The sequence below is a fragment of the Callithrix jacchus genome, chromosome 5 (assembly GCF_049354715.1).
Source record: "Callithrix jacchus isolate 240 chromosome 5, calJac240_pri, whole genome shotgun sequence".
Classification (NCBI taxonomy): domain Eukaryota; kingdom Metazoa; phylum Chordata; class Mammalia; order Primates; family Cebidae; genus Callithrix; species Callithrix jacchus.
Genome location: NC_133506.1, coordinates 53750115 through 53766997, shown reverse-complemented (window position 1 = coordinate 53766997; position 16883 = coordinate 53750115). Strand labels below are relative to the sequence as shown.

Sequence of the window (16883 nt, the reverse complement as noted above, 5' to 3'; positions counted from 1 at the left end):
GGGTCCCCTGGCTGAGCAGCAGAGCTGCCTGAACTCCAGCCCTTTCTGGGTCTGTGCCCCACTTTGTCACCTAAGGGAGTGGTATCAGCATTCGAAGTTACAGAATGTGTTGCCTCGAAAACTCGGAGAGGCCTTCCTAGCTCATGCTTCTTCTCTGGAGGCAGAAGCTGCAGGCACAGACACTTGTCCTATTTGCTAACCTGCCCTCCACTGTTCAGTACATGACCTGGTATGGCCCAGATTGTGGAGCCCCAATGCCTTCACCAGTTTGGCAGGCCCTGAGTCCTTGTTGCACTTACCTGCTGTCCTCTGTGGCCCACAGGAGTGGGCTGCCACCCAAAGCACCCATCTGTGCCACGTCTTGTTCTTCAGGGCTAGTCAATGTGACATCCTCCATCTGATGGGCCAGTGTAGCTGCTTTTTGGCACTCCTCTTCCTTCCCTCACAATTCAGTTGTTTGGCAGGGCCAGACGGAAGGGTTTTGTCCTTGAGTTATTATCTGGGTGGTGGAGGGTGGCAGGTGGAGGGTGCTTGCCCCCTTCCACTACGGTTGTTCTTTCTCTACAGGCCAAGGAGTCTGTGTGAGGTTCTTCTGGTGACAGAAGGTACCTCTACTCAATCATACATTCGGGAACTAGCGGATGGAGCCCAAAGACCCACCATGAGATAGGTGTGGGCCAAAGCTCTGCTTATCACTCACTCTCAATGACCATCAAGGGGCCATGGTAGGATTGGCAGCAACTCAGCTTGAGCAAAGCAGTATTCTCCTTTCCCCAGCACATGGGGACTTGACTACGGGGACTTGACTTCCCCCACGGGGAAGGACTGAGGGAACCATGGTGGTGCACTGGCTGTGCTATGGGGTCCTTCCCCGTGGGACCCAGGTTCCTCCTCAGCTAGTGAGTTCTGGATCTGAGAACTGGCTCACATCTAAATGCTGGGCCAGGAATCCCAGGGCCTTCTCCTGAGGTCCTTGCCAGGGGACAAATCCTGTGCCATGGGTGTGTGTGACCCCTGACACCCCTGGCTTTCTCCTTCTCCCATTCCCAGATACTTCCCCAAGTGCTGCTATATCAAGAGGGGGGCCTTGCTGCCCAACAAGAGGGGGTGCACCTGTGGACCCAGAGGGTCTAGGAGAGCCTGGGAGTCAGGACTGTCAAGGGCTTCACCCCAGGTAGCCCCTTCCCCTGTCTTTGAATCACTGAAAAGCTGTGGGGCTGACCAGGACCACCAAGATGAGGAGGGGACTGCTCTGGCCTTCCCCTCACTAGTGACACCTGGTTCCAATGTGGGTCAGGCAGTTGGTGCCCTGTCTGGGGAAGGACTGGACTGGAAGACTCAGCTGGTGCCAAGTCCCTGAGGTGGAAATGGGGCATTTCTCAGGAACAGCAAGGAGGGGCTATGAGCTAAACATGTCCTCAGAAATTCGCCTGTTGAAATCCTAAGACCCAGTGTGATGGTGTCAGGAGATGGGGCCACTGGGAAGCGATGAAGTCATGAGGGTGGAGCCTTCGTGAATGGGATTAGTGCCCTATAAGAGGGACCCAAGAGAGATGCCTTCCCCTTTTCCACCATGTGAAGACACAGTTAGCAGGTGCCATCTATCCAGCAGGAAGCAGGCCCTCACCGGGCCCTACCTCAACATGCTGCCACCTTGATCTTGGATTTCCAAGCTGCCAAGACTGTGAATGATACATTTCTGTTGCTTATAAGCTGCTCCGACAAGGGTATTCTGTTATAGTGGCCTGAAGGGACTATGGCAGGAGGTCAGCAAGGCTGGACCAGAGTGTGTGGGGAAGAGCAGGTGGAGAAAGCATAAGAGTTAAAGAAAGAGGGAAGAAACACAAAAAGTGACCCAACAGTCAAAGACACATTCATTTTGGAGAATCAACCTGAGAGAGGCTTCTGGCTGATTTTGGTCAGGAGCTTTCTCTCCTACAGACTAATAGTATTTAAGGGTTCAGAGAGAGAGGGCTTATCCTAGGCTTGGAGTGTTTCTTCATGGGGGAGAAGTTTATTGTGTGGTTGGAATATCTCTGGTCAGAGGGGAGATTATCTTGGGGCTGACATCTCTTGGGTTTTCTGGGGGCTGCATGTCTCCAGTTGGGGAGGGGTTTATGTTATGGTTGGAATGTTTCTAGTTGGAGATGTCATTTGCGGTTTATGGTCATGCTGACCTTAGCCATTAGGCTAATGCCTTTTGGATTTAGGCAGTTTTTGATCAAGAGGAACTTTAAAATGACGTGCTTGTCCACGATGACAATGCTCTTGCTCTGTCAAGGAGGTCAGAGAGAACGCCAGGGGCCAGGCAAGGTAGAATCTTGTTGGCTGAGAGGTCTTCAGATAAAATTAAAGTAGCAAAGGGAGCCATTGCAGGGTGTAAGCAGGAGAAGAAGGACACGACTGGATTTTATCCTTTAAATCTCATTCTGAAGCCAGGTGCAGTGGTATGTGCCTGCAATTCTACTTACTTAGGAGGCTCAAGTGGGAGGATCGCTTGAGCCCTGGAGGCAGAGGTTGCAGTGAGCTGAGATCATGCCACTGCACTCCAGCCTGGATGACAGAGCCAGACCCTGTCTCAAAAAAATACTATTTTATATTATAGAAAATATATTATTATCTTATAGCTGAATACTATTCCACTATATAGATGTACCATATTTTGTTTATCCATTCATCTGTCAATAGACACTGAGACTGTTTCCTCCTTCTCCATTGTGATTCATGCTCCCATGAACATGTATGTACATACACCTGTTTGCGTCCCTCCTTCCAGTACTTTGGGGTGTGTGCCCAGGAGTGGATTATGAACCATGCGGTGATTCTATGTTCCACTATTTGTGGAACTGGCAGCCTGGTTTCCACAGCAACCACGGCACTTTCCATTCCCACCAACAAAGCTCCAATGTTCCTGTTTCTTCACACCCTTAACGTGGCTTGTTATTTTCCTTTTTTTTTTTTTTTAAACAGGTGTGTGCCACCACGCCTGGCTAGGTTTTGCATTTTTTGTAGAAACGGGGTTTCTCCATGTTGCCCAGGCTGGCCTTGAACTCTTGAGCTCAAGTGATCCACCTGCCTTGGCTTCCCAAAGTGCTGGGATTACAGGGGTGAGCCACTGTGCCTGACCGAAAAATGAAGGAACTTCTGACACAGGCGATAGCAGGATGAACCTTGAGGATGTTATGCTTAGTGAAATAAGCCAGTCACAAAAGGACAAATACCGTGTGACTGCACTTACAGGAGGTCCCTGGAGTGGCCAAAGTGATAGACACAGGAAGTAGAAGGGTGGTCGCCAGGGGCTGTGGGGGGGGGCGATGGGGAGTTAGTGTTTAATGCGGATAAGGTTTCAGTCTGGGAAAATGGAAACGCTCTATTGCTGGATGGTGGTGACGTGTGTACAACGTCATGAATCTATTTAATATCATTGAACTGCGCATTTGAAATCATTAACTTGGGAAAGTGTATGTTTTGTGTATTTTGCCACACACACAGGGAGAGTTCACTCTGGCTGCAGGATGGAGACAGGGCTGCTGCAGGTGCCTGGTGATCCAGAACCCAGAAAAGGGAGCAGGTGAGAAGTGTGTGGATTCTGGAGAGATTTGAGACAGGACTGGTAAAGATTTACTTGCCAGCAGGGTGTGGGTGTGAGATAACTTCTAGTTTCCCGGCCCCAGCAAACTTCTATGTGCTGAGATTGGGAAGAGTGCGGGAAGAGCTGGTTTTAGAGACGGAGGTCAGAGAAGCTGCTATTGATGTGCCACACCTGGGATGCCAGCTGCACAGCTGTGCACCAGCTGCTCACCATACATCGTCTTCCTTTAATACTTCCCACCCCAATACACACACACACACACACACACAGGTGTGCCTCATGCACATACAGAGGTGCAAACACACACAGGCGTGCATGCACACACGGGCATGTACGCATACATGGACGCACATGCAGACACAAGGAAAGTACAAGGGGGGTGGTCACCTTCCAGATGGCAAGGCTTGAGAGATCCAGCCTGTCACTCATGCTTACACAACAAGCACATCGCAGAGGCAGAATTCCATCCCAGGCCTGTGCAACTCCAAAACTTCTGCTTTTTACTGGTTGGAAAAACTGGCTATGGCTCATTTTCCCATGGGTTCCATAGAATGAGGAAGAATCAGATGGCAAGTGATTGTCCCTTGTCCCTCTGCAGGAAGAGGCAAGACTTGGAGGTGAGGAGGTCTGGGGCTTTGCTTGCCCCAGGGGTGAATGGAGAGCCTGGGCCTAGGGAGGTGGGGAGGAGGAGTATAGAAGGAAGAGCCTGGGGACTGTAGGTATGATGGATGCCTGGCCCAAGAGACGGACAAGTGTGTCCCTTCTGAGGGAAGGGCTTGGGCGGCAGAGAGCTCCAGGCAGCTGGCCTTCTGTGCTTGAGCCTGATGGGGAGAAGGGAGAGCCCTGGGGGTGTGAAGCTGGCTGTCTCCAAGCCACACAAGTATTGAGCATCCTGTGCAGGCATTGAGGGGATCGTGCTCAAGGAGGCTGAAAGTCCCTGTGGTGACTGCAGAGATGGCAGCTGCATTCACCTCCTGTTACTGCTGTAACAAGGGCCACAGTTTAGTGGCTTAAGGCAGCACACACATTTTATTCTCTTCCTCTTCTAGAGGCCAGAGGGCCTAAATGGTTTCACTGAATGAAATGAAGGTGGGGGCAGGGCTGTGTCTCTTCTGGAGGCTGTAGGGGAGAATCCATTCATTGTCTTCTCCGGCTTCCAAAGGCCACCTGCACTCCTTGGCTCGTGGCCCCTTCTTCCATCTTTGAAGCCAGCAGCACAGCATCTTCCAGCCTCTCTCTGCTTCCATTGCCACAATGCCTTCTTCCTTCTGTAGTGAGATCTCCCTCTGCCTCCCTCTTGTTAAGACCCTTAAACAATTAGGGCCCAGCTGGATAATCCAAGACCATCTCTCCATCTCAAGTTTCTTAAGTGCATCTGTGAAGTCCCTTTTGCTATATAAGGTGACATATTCACAGGTAACAGGGACTTGGACCTAAACATTTTGGGGGGCATTATGTAGCCTCCCACAGCTACCAACAATTCCTTCTGTCCCCATATGTACATGCTACTCTTCCCATTAGAAGTGGAGTCTATTTCCTCTCCCCTTAAATCTGGGCTGGCCTGGGATTTGTCTGACATTATGCCAGTCTTGGGCTAGGCAGTGAGAGGCATGGGAGTTTCTGCCTTTATTCCTTTGGGTTCTTAGAGGTGGCACGTAAAGAGATTTGACAACTCTGATGGAAAAAGGAATAGCTGGGAGGTCACTGGGGGGCAGGGAGAGAGAGAGAGAGAGAGGTGCCCAGCCAGCCTCCAGTTTTCCAGTCCCACCAGCCATGACACCAGGCGTGAGAGTGAAGCCATCTTGGATCCTCTAGCCCTCGCTGAGTCACCCCAGCCGACACTATGTGGAGCAGAGATGAGCCATCCCAGCTGAGCCCTGCCCAGGTTTCTGACACACAAAGTATGAGGCTATTATTTCAATCCACTAACAGTATAATCACCAGGGAGGGTGCTTTGAGAGCAAGATCAGGCTGCCTGCTTTAGAGCAGTCAGTGGGGAACTGGAGATGCTACAGGCAGCCTGGGTCTTCCCGGGTAGTCTCCAGGTGGTAATGCACCCTTTCTGAGCCTTGTTTCCCCTGGAGAGGGTAGACTAAAGAATACCAAGTGCATTTCAGTATGCTGCCTGCCTTTGGAGTCTTTTTGTGGCTGCTCTGGCCTCCCAGGGTGTGTGGGTCCTGAGGACTTCAACAATTCCATTTAAGGTGTTTTGTGCCAGCTCCTAGAGCATTAGCGTCTTGGCCGGGTTTCATGAGGGGCAATTCTCTGGGGTCCTTGTATCAGTCAGGATTCAACCAGAGAATAAACAAGTAGGAGGCAGATATTGAGGAATTCATAGGGAGGAGTTGGGTTAGACGACTGTGGGGCCTGGCCAGGTGAGTCCAGAATCCACAGAGAGGTGGTGAGGACAGATTGGGTCTCTCAGGCACCTCTTAGGCCACTGCCACAGGAGGAATTTCTTCTTCTGCAGGGAGCCTCAGCCCAGCTCTGAGACCTTGCCACTGATTGATTAGATCAGGTCCACCGGGGTCACCCAGGATAGTCTCCTTTACCTGATGTCATGGGCTTTAATCACATCTACCAAATGCCCTCAGAGCAACACCTAGAAGAGTGTTCAGGTGTATGAGGACTGTGGCCTCACCAGGCTGACAATTCAGATTGCCTTCAAATTGTCCTTCACAATCTTCCTTTGAAAATATGCCCCCCCAAATCCTGGGAGAATGAAGGTGGTGGGAAAAATAAATATGATATATCTATATGACATGTATGCATATGTATGGGGTGTGTCTATGTAAATATGTATTTATATGTAAAACATATATATATAACATCACCTTCCAGCAAGATGGGCCTGTTGACACTCATTTCTTTTGAAATCAACTCTGCACAGATGATTTAGAGAAAATTTATGTGTTTCCCTAAGTCCAAGGGTTTGCCCGTAAGAAGTAGCAACAATGATAAACAAAAATAAAATCTGAGATTACGTGTGGCCATTTATTCATAATAAAGCTGTAATTCCATTTCTGGGGACCATAAACCACTGAGCATGAGTGGGGTGTCCTGGGAGGTTAGCTCCTGTCACCAGAAATGACATAAAATGACAGCTGACCATGTAAAAATGTGATACACCTCGTGTTTGAACGATGCAGTGGTACCTGGGGTTGCAGGGAGCTGGGGCAGCCAAGTCCTCAGAGAAGGAGAGGAGGCCCTGGGTGCCAGCACCCTGCCACACCCCCTGGCTTCCTCCTGCAGGAAGTGGGCGCAGGCAGGTGGAGACAGACACTCCAAGGAGCCAAGTATTCCACATGCATCATCTCATCTCATCCTTCCGATGAACATGTCAGATGGGCACGGCCATCCCCCCACTTCACAGACCAGGCAACTGAGCCTCCGAGATGTAAGGCCATTTGTTAAGGCCACAGAGCTCACTATGGGCATTGCAAAGAGTGGACAGGGCAGTCTGACCCAATGCTCTCAACCAACAGCAGTGAGGATTTCCCAGATAGACATCATGTCATTAGCACTAGCCTTGATACAGTGTCTTCCTGGTGCCAAGGACTCTTCATGAGACATGACCAGGACTCTACTGGAGAAGGGAGGAAATCGAGGCTCAAAGAGTTGATGTTACTTGTCCCATGGGTCCCAGTGAGTGAGGGTAGAGCTGGCAGGGGCACTCAGATCTGTCTAGCAGCTGAGCTCTTTACCATGTAGATAAATGGTTGTCCCTTGCCTGTTCCAGAGAGCAGCTGGCATGTCACAGGGCCCCTGGGCAGCCGAGAAATGATCCCCAAAGATATCAGGTCCCAATCCCTGGAACGTGTAAATGTGATCATATTTGGGAAAAAGATCTCTTCATTAATGATTACATCAAGGCTCTCTTGGGATGGGGAGTTTATGCAGCATCATCTGGGTGAGGGCAGATAATCTCCCCTTTTAGTTTTTTATTTTTTGATCCTAGCAAGCAGTTTTGATGGGCAGGGGAATGCTGCATTCCTCGTTCCAGCTAAAGAGAAGATCTCACAAGGAGAAGGGAGTGCTAAGGGAGAGCAAGACTGTATACCCTTCCAAAGACCCTCTGTGGTCCAAAGTCCTTTGACCAGCTCACTCAGTTCCTTTTGTCTTCCATTGGCAGAGGAGGGACAAGGTGAGAGGAGCTGGGGGTAGTCATAAACACCAGGGTCCTGCCCCTGGCAGCTCCCCAACTTCTTTGAGAGAGCACCACCTCTGAGCTCCAGCAGTCTCCACTGGTGAGACCCAGGGGTCCTGTTCTTTTCTGTAGTCGCTTGAAGATGAGGTCCAGCTAAGGTAGAGTAAGCAGTCATGCCATCTCAAGTGTCCTTAGAACAGTGGGGCAGAGGGAGACGGGAGTCAGAGGAGGAGATCTGATGTGACTGCAGAGGCAGGTTTGGGAGTGATGCAGCCAAAGGCCACTCCAGGAAAGCCTGCAGCCACCAGAAAATAGAAGAGATCCTACACCAAAGCCTTCAGAAGGAGCATGGCCCTGCTGGCACCTTGACTTCCGACTTCTGCCTTCAGCCTGTGAGAGTTGATCTGGGCTGTTTTAAGCCCCCTAGTCTGGTTATTTGTTATGGCAGCCCCAGGAGATTGATCCAGGGCCTGTGGTGTGTGAGTGAGGCCAACCTGCTCCCTTCCCCCGCTCTCCCTCCTGTATCATCTCCAGGGGTCCCAGGACTCCTTAAAGCACGCTGGTGCGGTGCTGGATGCAGTGGCTCATACTTGTAATCCCAGCACTTTGGGAGGCCAAGGCCGGCGTATCACCTGAGCTCAGAAGTTAGAGACCAGCCTGGGCAACATGGTGAAACCCCATCTCTACTAAAAATACAAAAATTAGTCAGGCATAGTGGTGGGTGCCTGTAATCCCAGCTACTTGGGAGGCTGAGGTGGGAGAATCACTTGAATCCTGGAGGCAAAGGTTGCGGTGAGCTGAGATTGCACCACTACACTCCAGCCTGGGCAATAGAGCGAGACTCCATCTTAGGAAAAAAAAGCACGCTGGAGGGCACTGTGGCTGCTGTCATAAATTATCACAAATTTAGGAGTGTGAGGCAACACACCTGTGCTATCCGCAGCTCTGGAGGTCAGCATCTGCCACAGACTCCTGGGCGAAAATCCAGATGCTGGCCAGGTGTGTTCTCAGAAGGTTCTAGGGTAGAATCCATCTCTTTGCCTGTTCCACCTTCTAGAGCTGCTGGAAGGAAGGGAGGTGGACCTTGCCTGGTTGGGAGGTCTGAGGAGTTAAGAGATCCAGAGCCTCGGAGGAGAGACCACAGAAGGAAGCAGGAGGGAGGGGCCGTGGCTAGGGTGAGGCAGGTGATGCCATTGCCTTGGGTGCAAGTTGTAAGGAAATGCTAAAAAAGCACAAAGCGCAACTCCCCAAATCCTGTCATCAAGATAAATATTTTAGTGTGATGTTGAAAAAATAAAAATCAATGCAAAAATTCATGATACACAAAATATTAAAGCTTTTTTTTTTTTCCTCACTGTGTTGCTCAGAGTGGAGTGCAGTGGCGGCATGATCTCGGCTCATGGCAGCCCTGACCCCTCTGGACTCAGGTGATCCTCCTGCTTCAGCCTTCTGAGTAGCTGGGACCACAGCTGTGGGCCACCACGCCTGGCTAATTTTCGTATTGTTTGTAGAGATGGGGTCTCACCATGTTGTGCAGGCTGGTCTCCAACTCCTGGCCTCAAGTGATCCTCTCACCTCAGCCTCTTAAAGTGCTGGGACTACAGGTGTGAGCCATCTTGCCTGGTCTAATATCAAAGCTTTAAATAACAACAGATAAATAACGGTGCTGGGATCAGCGGTATTGCAACCCTAGGCAAAAGGACCCATCAGTTCTACTGATCCTGACTTCATTTACAGTTTCGCTATTTTGTTCTTGGATATGTTTGCATTGATTTTGAATTTTCAAAACACGATTTATCTTGAAGACTGATTTTTTGGGCTACCATTGAATTTCCCACCCCACGTCATCCCCTTTTCTGCTTGTGGCGGTGGGAGTGGGGAATCTGGCAGTGACCGACTGACCAGGGAGCCAGGGGTGTGGGCAGTTCCAGGGGCCACCGGTGTGCGGGGTGTAGACGCGGCGCCGTCCCGCTTCCCCGAGCCCTGTCCTCTGGCTGGGGATAATCCTTTGCAGGAGGTCGTCCATCAGTGTTCCCAGACGCGCCTGCCGGGCCTCCGGTCTTTAAGGCGTGCATTGCTCCTGGGCCTGGCCCCTGAGACCCCAGGGCGTGGCCGGGGAGGGCGCTGCGGCCCGCAGCTGAGGTCCCGCCCCGCGCGGCTCCTGCGACTCCACCCGTGGCCAGCAGGGGGCGGCGCGGGCACGCTCGAGGCCTCGCCTGCGACCCGGGGCATTTCCTTCCCTCTTCCGGGCTTTGCCTTCATGCAAACAACCCCGACCCAGGGACAGCCCAGTCTCCTGGGGAGGGAGGGGCTCTGCGTTCTGCTCTTTCGGGGCAGCGGTGTGGTTTTCTTGGATCTGAATTGGCAAACCATGAGCAGACAGGCACTCAGCCTGGGCTGAAGGTTCCCTGTGTCCCCGGACTTCTCACGCAGCCTAAAGAGGCGGTCACGCCTGCAAGTCCCACTTTGCAGATGTAGACGCAGAGGCTCAGCAGGTGGGTCTCCTCCCGAGATCCTGGGACCACCAGGTGAGAGGGCGAGTCGTGCTCAAGCCTCCCCGCTCCGCATTTGAACGTTTGTCCTCTACCGCCTTGTCTGTGGACAAGGCTGGTGTGGCCCCTGCTGCGTGGTCTCCACTGGACTCTGGTGGGGGGGGGGGTGGGTTGCAGAGGTGGGAGCGTGACCAGGAGTCAGGCTGGAGTGCATGACGCTGCCCCCGAGGTCCCTGTCCTGTTTGTGGCAATGAAAAGTGAGGGAGAAAGACGGAGAGAAGAGGAAGCATTTTGTGAATGGCTGTAGCAATATGAGTGACCCACTCCCGGGTCCACCTTCCAGTCTCCAGGGGCAGTCCCTGGAGAGCCTAGAACATGAATTGCCTGTGTCTCCACCTTCAAGCACAGATCTAGCACTGAACAGCACCTGCACTGGTTCCACCCAGTTCCCTGTACTCACCATTCCAGTCCAGACCCACATGCCAGGAAACTAAGTTCCCTCCAGAGCAACCCCCAGCCAATAATGGTGAGAGCGGAGGATAAATACCCCAGCTTCCTTGCCTAGTGGGTGAGATAACCCTGAGGGTGTTCAGCACCTCTCTTCTGGAGCCCATGTGTCCGCTGGCCTTGCTGACACCTTCATTAGCCTCTTTAGTCTCACCCGCCCACTCCTTGGACTTCCTGGGACCACCTCCCCAATAAACTACCTTCCCTCAAATCCTCACCTCAGGGCATGGCTCTGTTAAGCAGAGACTCTTGACACCACTTCGATGGTGGTGATACATTCATTGGTGCTGTTTCTTGAGAACTTACCATGTGTAGACATAGTGCAAAGGGCTTTGTGGGGTGAACCTCATTGAATCCTTGCAACAGCTCTGTTTTGTGACGAGGAAGCTGGCAAGGTGGTCATGGGGCTGCTAGGATTTGTACCCAGGTCTGGAATCAGGGAGTGAATAAATGATGGGGGCCTAGATTCCTCCCAGGACTGCAGCTTAAGATGGTAACTAGACATCATGGAATGTGGGCGTGTTTAGGGAAACTAGGAGCTCATCCCAAGGCTTTCGAGAGTCACCCCCACAGAGGGGAGGTCCCTTTCCCAGTCCCAGCCAAGTCTGGCAGGGGGACCCTACTTTCCTCTTTGTGTATTTTATGTCTCACTCATTTTCTACCGTCAGTGAGTGTGCATTACTTTTCATAATTTGAAAATAAAACCATAAAAAAGTAAGACTTTAAGATAAAAGCACATTTGGACACAGTAGTTGGGAAATTGTAGCTAAAGGCAGCGCCTGGCAGGGTGCCCGGTTAAGGGTGGTTTCCGGGATGAAGACACAGCTGATGACAGAAGCCACACCTCCCCGCCTGCACCCTGTGCTGGCGCCACATGGCAGTGGTGGCTGAGGCTCAGTGGACTGCCTTGGTGAAGGAGATGAGGCCTGTGAGAGCTACTTAGCAATTTTTGTTGCAAACTGAGGAAGTATTTGGGGTGGATTAGGGCCAGCATTAGGGAAAGATCTGGGTTTGCTGGACTTTCATGGAGGGTTTTCTTTCCCAGGGCATGGGGCCAACATTTGGTGATGGGGCTTTGCTTTCTGCAGGTGTAGGGAAGGACCCTTGGCTCCTCTGCTTCAAGGCAAGCCTGTTGTGTCTAACCCCAGACAGCAGGGGAGGGTTCAGGGCCCACTAGCCTGGTGGTCCTCCTGGGGATGAGGGCAGAGACGTGAGAGTCCCCTGCTTGGTGAGGGGGAAGGAGGGAATGCTGGGAGTCAGGAGGGTGACAGGCCTTGGTGGGCAGGGGTCCTGGCTAGTGCCTTCCTGCCAGAACAGGATTCCACAAGCCAGACAGATGGGGGAGAAGGTGGGGTGGGGGAAGACTGACGGCAGGTGACGGCTGTGGCTGGGTTTTCTGTCGGCGTCTGGCTGGTGACCTTTTGGAGGAATGGATTCAGAAGTGACTGCTATTTGTCAAGGCCCAGTCCAGAGACGTCGGAGGGGGTCACCTCCTCAGCATTAAATGTCAGGACCCCACTGTCACTGGAAGAGGGATATACATCCTGGCAGGACACAGGCTGGTTGGGGCTTGGCAGGCTCCAGAGCCCAAGCATGTCTGCAGAGATGCAGGTGTGCCTGTCGGATGTGTTGTGATGTTTTTTTCCTTTCTCTTCCCAGAAGGCAGTGGAATTCCTTCATCAGGGCTTTGTGGTATGGAGTGGAAAACTGAAGTTGCCCACCCCTGGTTTTATTTTCAAAAGGAGGATGCCTTGTGAGGGACATGGCTGAGGTAGTGGGAAAAAAAGCCACCAAGCTGGGAGGGGGCTCTAGGGCAGGCGGCAGAGTCTGCACTGGTAGGGCTGCCAGGAATTCCTGCCAGGATGGATCCTGGATGCCTGGGCCCCTGCTTCTCCAAAGCCCCTTAGCCTCTACCTCTTGGCCTCTGCCCTCAAGAGACCCTTCGAGTCTGTGTAAATCAAGGGCCCAGGGACCAGAGCCACACCGGAAGGTTTGAAGTAGGCTCAATGATTTTGCTGGTGACTTTAGGCAAGCCTCATCTGCAAGTTTGCGATAGGAACGTTGCCCATCTATAATCTGTAGTGAGGATTATTTAAACACACAAAGCACGTAGAGCAATGCCTGGTATACAGTAAGTGCTCAATAAGTGCTTGCACTTGCTGTTCTTGTAATAATGACTGACCATTGTGAACCGATGGTTCGGGGCTTCCGCAACAGTTTGGCTCCATGTCAGGCCTCTGGGGCTTTGAGAAGGTGCAGGTGTATACACACAGGAGCCTCCCTTCCGTAGTGACTGCACTTCCTGTCAGCACAGTGGCCTGGGGGCTGGAGGCGCTTCTTGGAAGTTTGAAGAAAGTGGGGAATGAGTATCTTGAGAGCCACAGTAAGCCCCGGACTCAGGTCCCTGTTTTTTCAGATTGGGAGGCTCCTCAGATTGGGCCTGTGGTCTCCAAGGGTAATGGTGGGGACAGCTGGCACCCACTGGGAGATCCCCTCTGGTGAGTCATCTGAGTGGGTCTCCCCAAAATCTTTGGAAGTCAGCCATGAGACTCCCATTTTATAGGTTAGGACCCCATCAGAGGCTGCCCAACACTCACGGCTGGAGAGAGGGGGACCAGGGATAGAAGTAGGACCACCTCCTTCAGGGCCGCTGCACATTGGACTCAACTGCCCTTATGGGGACACTGACCTCCTAGCGGGCACTAGAGCAGGTGGGTCTCCACTTGGGACTAGTTCTGCTCAGGATGTAATGCCAACATGTGGTGCCCCAGCCCAGCCTAAGTAAATGATGGAGGTGAGACCTGCACCCCAGCCAGCTCCCAGCTGGTAACTAACATGGGCCCACCAACCATCATCACCCCCAGTTCATCCCATCACCCAGGGACAGAGCAAGGGACCACATCAGGACTCTTCTCTCTGGGACAGATGCTAACCTGGAGTACAGGTGTCACCTGGGCCTGTCTTGGGTAGATGAGCTGCGGCCCCTTTTTGAGCGATGGCTGCTATTGGAGGAACAGCGACAAGTCACAGCTCCCACTGTGCATGCCTGCTGGCGCATAAAGACGGAGTCCATCCATGTCCTCCCCACACTATAGGGCAGACACAGACAAGGCCCTGATCACCCAGGAGGAAACCATCCACCTGGGATAGTGGGATGGAGTGGCTACAGATGGCCAGCAGGGACTCGAACCTATGCAGGTCGCTTCTGCCCAGTTGCTCAGCGCGTACCAGGGCTACTGGGGGTTGTTCTTGGTAATGCAGATTCTCCCTGTGATGAATTTCAGAGAAAGAAAAGGAAGGAAAAAGGCAAATCTCCTTCTCTTCCATCCCCTCCTGTTTCCTTTTTCTCTCTCTTCCTGTTCTTTCAATGTCTTTCTCCCTTTCTTTTCTCTTTCTCTCTGTCTCTCTTTGCCTCTCTGCCTGTCTCTCTCTCCCTCTTTTTCACCTCTGCTTCTGTTGTTCTTTCCCTTCTCCTCTCTTTCTGTCTTTGTCCCTTCCTCCCTCCCTCTTTTCCTTCTCTCCTCTCTCCACCCACACCCTGGGGCGGGGGATGGAGGTGGGGGCTGTGCTTGTGCTCTGCGCCTGCCCGCTGTGGGGACATGACCTTTTCTGCACTGAGGGGAAGGAACGGGGTAATTAGCTTATATAATCCCTGGCCTGCCTGCTGTTTGCCATGGATATGGACAAACTCCATGAAAATGTGGCCTTCTGGGCTGCGGCTGTGGGATCCCTTCAAATGGCCCGCTGTGCTGGCCTGGCTGGGTCTGGGGAGGGGCGCAGGGGCTCTGGAAGGCCACTCTGGGCGCCGTCCTTTCACAGCCTTTCCTGGCTCCCTCCAAGGTGTCTGTGAACTTGTGGAGGGAGTGAGGGTATGGGGAGAGACGCACAGCTTACCCGAGAACTCACTAACACACCAGTGCATTCAGATGCTTTCCGAAAAATTAGAGGAGTGTGTGCCCTCTGCAATTACGGTTCTTCCCTGCTTCTAAGCCTGAGAACAGCTTGGTCTGGGTGGATGACATTCACATCCTCCATTTTCTTTCTCCTGGTCTCAGAATCCACAGGAAGGAGCTTCGTAGTTTCGAACTCTCCTCTCCCTGTGCTGTGAAGTTACAGTGACAAGCTATACTCACACCTGCTTTAGGAGCTTGGTCTCCAGATGTGCTGGGGTAATTTCTGTTTGCACAAAAAAAGTTATAATAAGCCTTTGAGACCCACTTCTGTACAACATCCCACAAGCTCACCTCTCAGATGCCTTGCAACCTGAAGCCAAGGCCTGGGCCTCAATTTCAAAGGTTTGGCAGGAAATTCAACGTATCTGATGGATTTATGCACTTATTATTTCTTTAAAAACTCTAAAGCTAAAGTAATATAAGAAAGCACATGCTCGAATGTGCAGCCTGAGGAGTTTTCACAAACTGAACACATCTGTGCCACTGGCATCCAGATTCAGAATCAGGACGTGACCAGTACAACCCCCTTCATGCTCCTCCCAGCCACCACCCCACAAATACCCCACCATCCTGGCTTCTCTCAGCATTGATCAGATTTGTCTGTTTCTGCACCTAATATAAATGGAATCATACAGCCTGTTCTCTTTTGTGTCTGGCCCAACATTCTGCAGTTTTATTTTTATCTCTGATCCCACCAGTTTTTCTGAGGCTGGGAAAGATAAGCAGGTCTCCCAGTTGGGGATGGCCGGCTGAATGACGACCAGGTGACCCCATGGGCACCGTGGATGATTGACATCCACCGTGGCAAACCAGTGCCTCCCAGGCCTGTCGTGGCCCTTCACTGTGTTGAATTTCACCCGTGTAGTGGGTAAAATATATTCTAATATGTGTATCAGAAATTTGGAAAAATGTGTAAAAAAATAATTTGACGCACATCATCCTGAGTTGACAACTTAGTAAACCTCCAGTCATAGTTTTTGAGGTGAAATTAACATGACATACACTTAACCATTTTAAAGTGTGCGATTCAGGGTCCTTCAGCACATTCCCCATGTTGTACAGCCAGCACCTCTGTCTCCCTGTCTAGCTCCTGTTCTCTCCTGGTCTCAGAATCCGCAAAGAAGGAGCTTCGTGGTTTGAACTCTCCTCTCACCGTGCTGTGAAGTTACAATGACAAACCCCTGACAACCGCGAATCTGCTTTCCGTTCCTTCTGGATTTATATAAAGCGTACCATGCAATAGGCTACCTTTTGTATTTTCTGGCCTCCTTCACTTAGCATAATGCTTCTGACCTTATCCACTTTGTAGCATGTATCACAACTTCATTCCTTTTAGTGACTTCCAATCATTTTTACTTCAAGACATTTTTTTTTTTTTAAAGAAGGAGATGAAACATTATTGGTAAAGTCGAGCCTACTTTTCTATAGGGTCACTTCTGTTCCCCAACTTCATCCCTGGGAGAAGCCACAGTCATGAAATTTGTCCTTCAGAGTGTTTTTGGTTTTGTTTATTAAATTGGGAATTATAATGACAAGATGAGAATCTGTTTCTATCTTCTTTTGGCCAATCAGAAGGTTAGTCTGTACTAGAGCCCCACCCCACGGCAGCCATTGGCTGCAGCTTTGACGCCACCTCTCAGTTGAGCTTGAGTTCTGCTCAGGACCCTGGCCCTTCGGCCCCACGTGGCCCAATTCACTTGTCTGCTGCTTCCTTCCCAGCCTCTGAGTTTTAAACCCTAAAGGATTTCACAGTCCAGGAGTCCCCAAACACCTGTCTGTGCCCCACAGCTGTCTCTGCTGAAGTTTCCTCTTTTTGCAGATATGAAGAATATAAAGACATCACGTCTTTTCCATCAAGATATGATTTAAGGATGAGCCTCTATTCTGAGATACCATTTCTCTACTTTCTCAGGGTTAAAATATTATTTTATTTATTTATTTTTAGTCTTGCTTCGTTGCCCAGGCTGGAGTGCAGTGACGGGATCTTGGCTCTCTGCAGCTTCTGCCTCCCGGGTTCGAGTGATTCTCCAGCCTCAGCCTTCCTGGTAGCTGGGATTACAGATGAGCACCACCATGGCCAGCTAATTTGTATATTTTTAGTAGAGACGGGGTTTTGTCATGTTGGTCAGGAGACCTCCAACGATCTGTCCTCCTTTGCCTCCCAAAGTGCTGGTATTATAGGCATGAGCCCA

At 51.3% G+C, this 16883-nt stretch overlaps 1 long non-coding RNA gene across 1 annotated transcript in view; it reads left to right on the top strand.

Moving 5' to 3' along the window:
• The first annotated feature begins 10091 nt into the window (after positions 1-10091).
• LOC103792968 (uncharacterized) overlaps positions 10092-16883 on the top strand; it is a 216085-nt gene continuing 209293 nt past the window's right edge. Inside the window, exon 1 of the long non-coding RNA XR_008481385.2 lies at positions 10092-10267. This is a non-coding gene — a long non-coding RNA (uncharacterized LOC103792968). The remainder of the gene's footprint in view (positions 10268-16883) is intronic.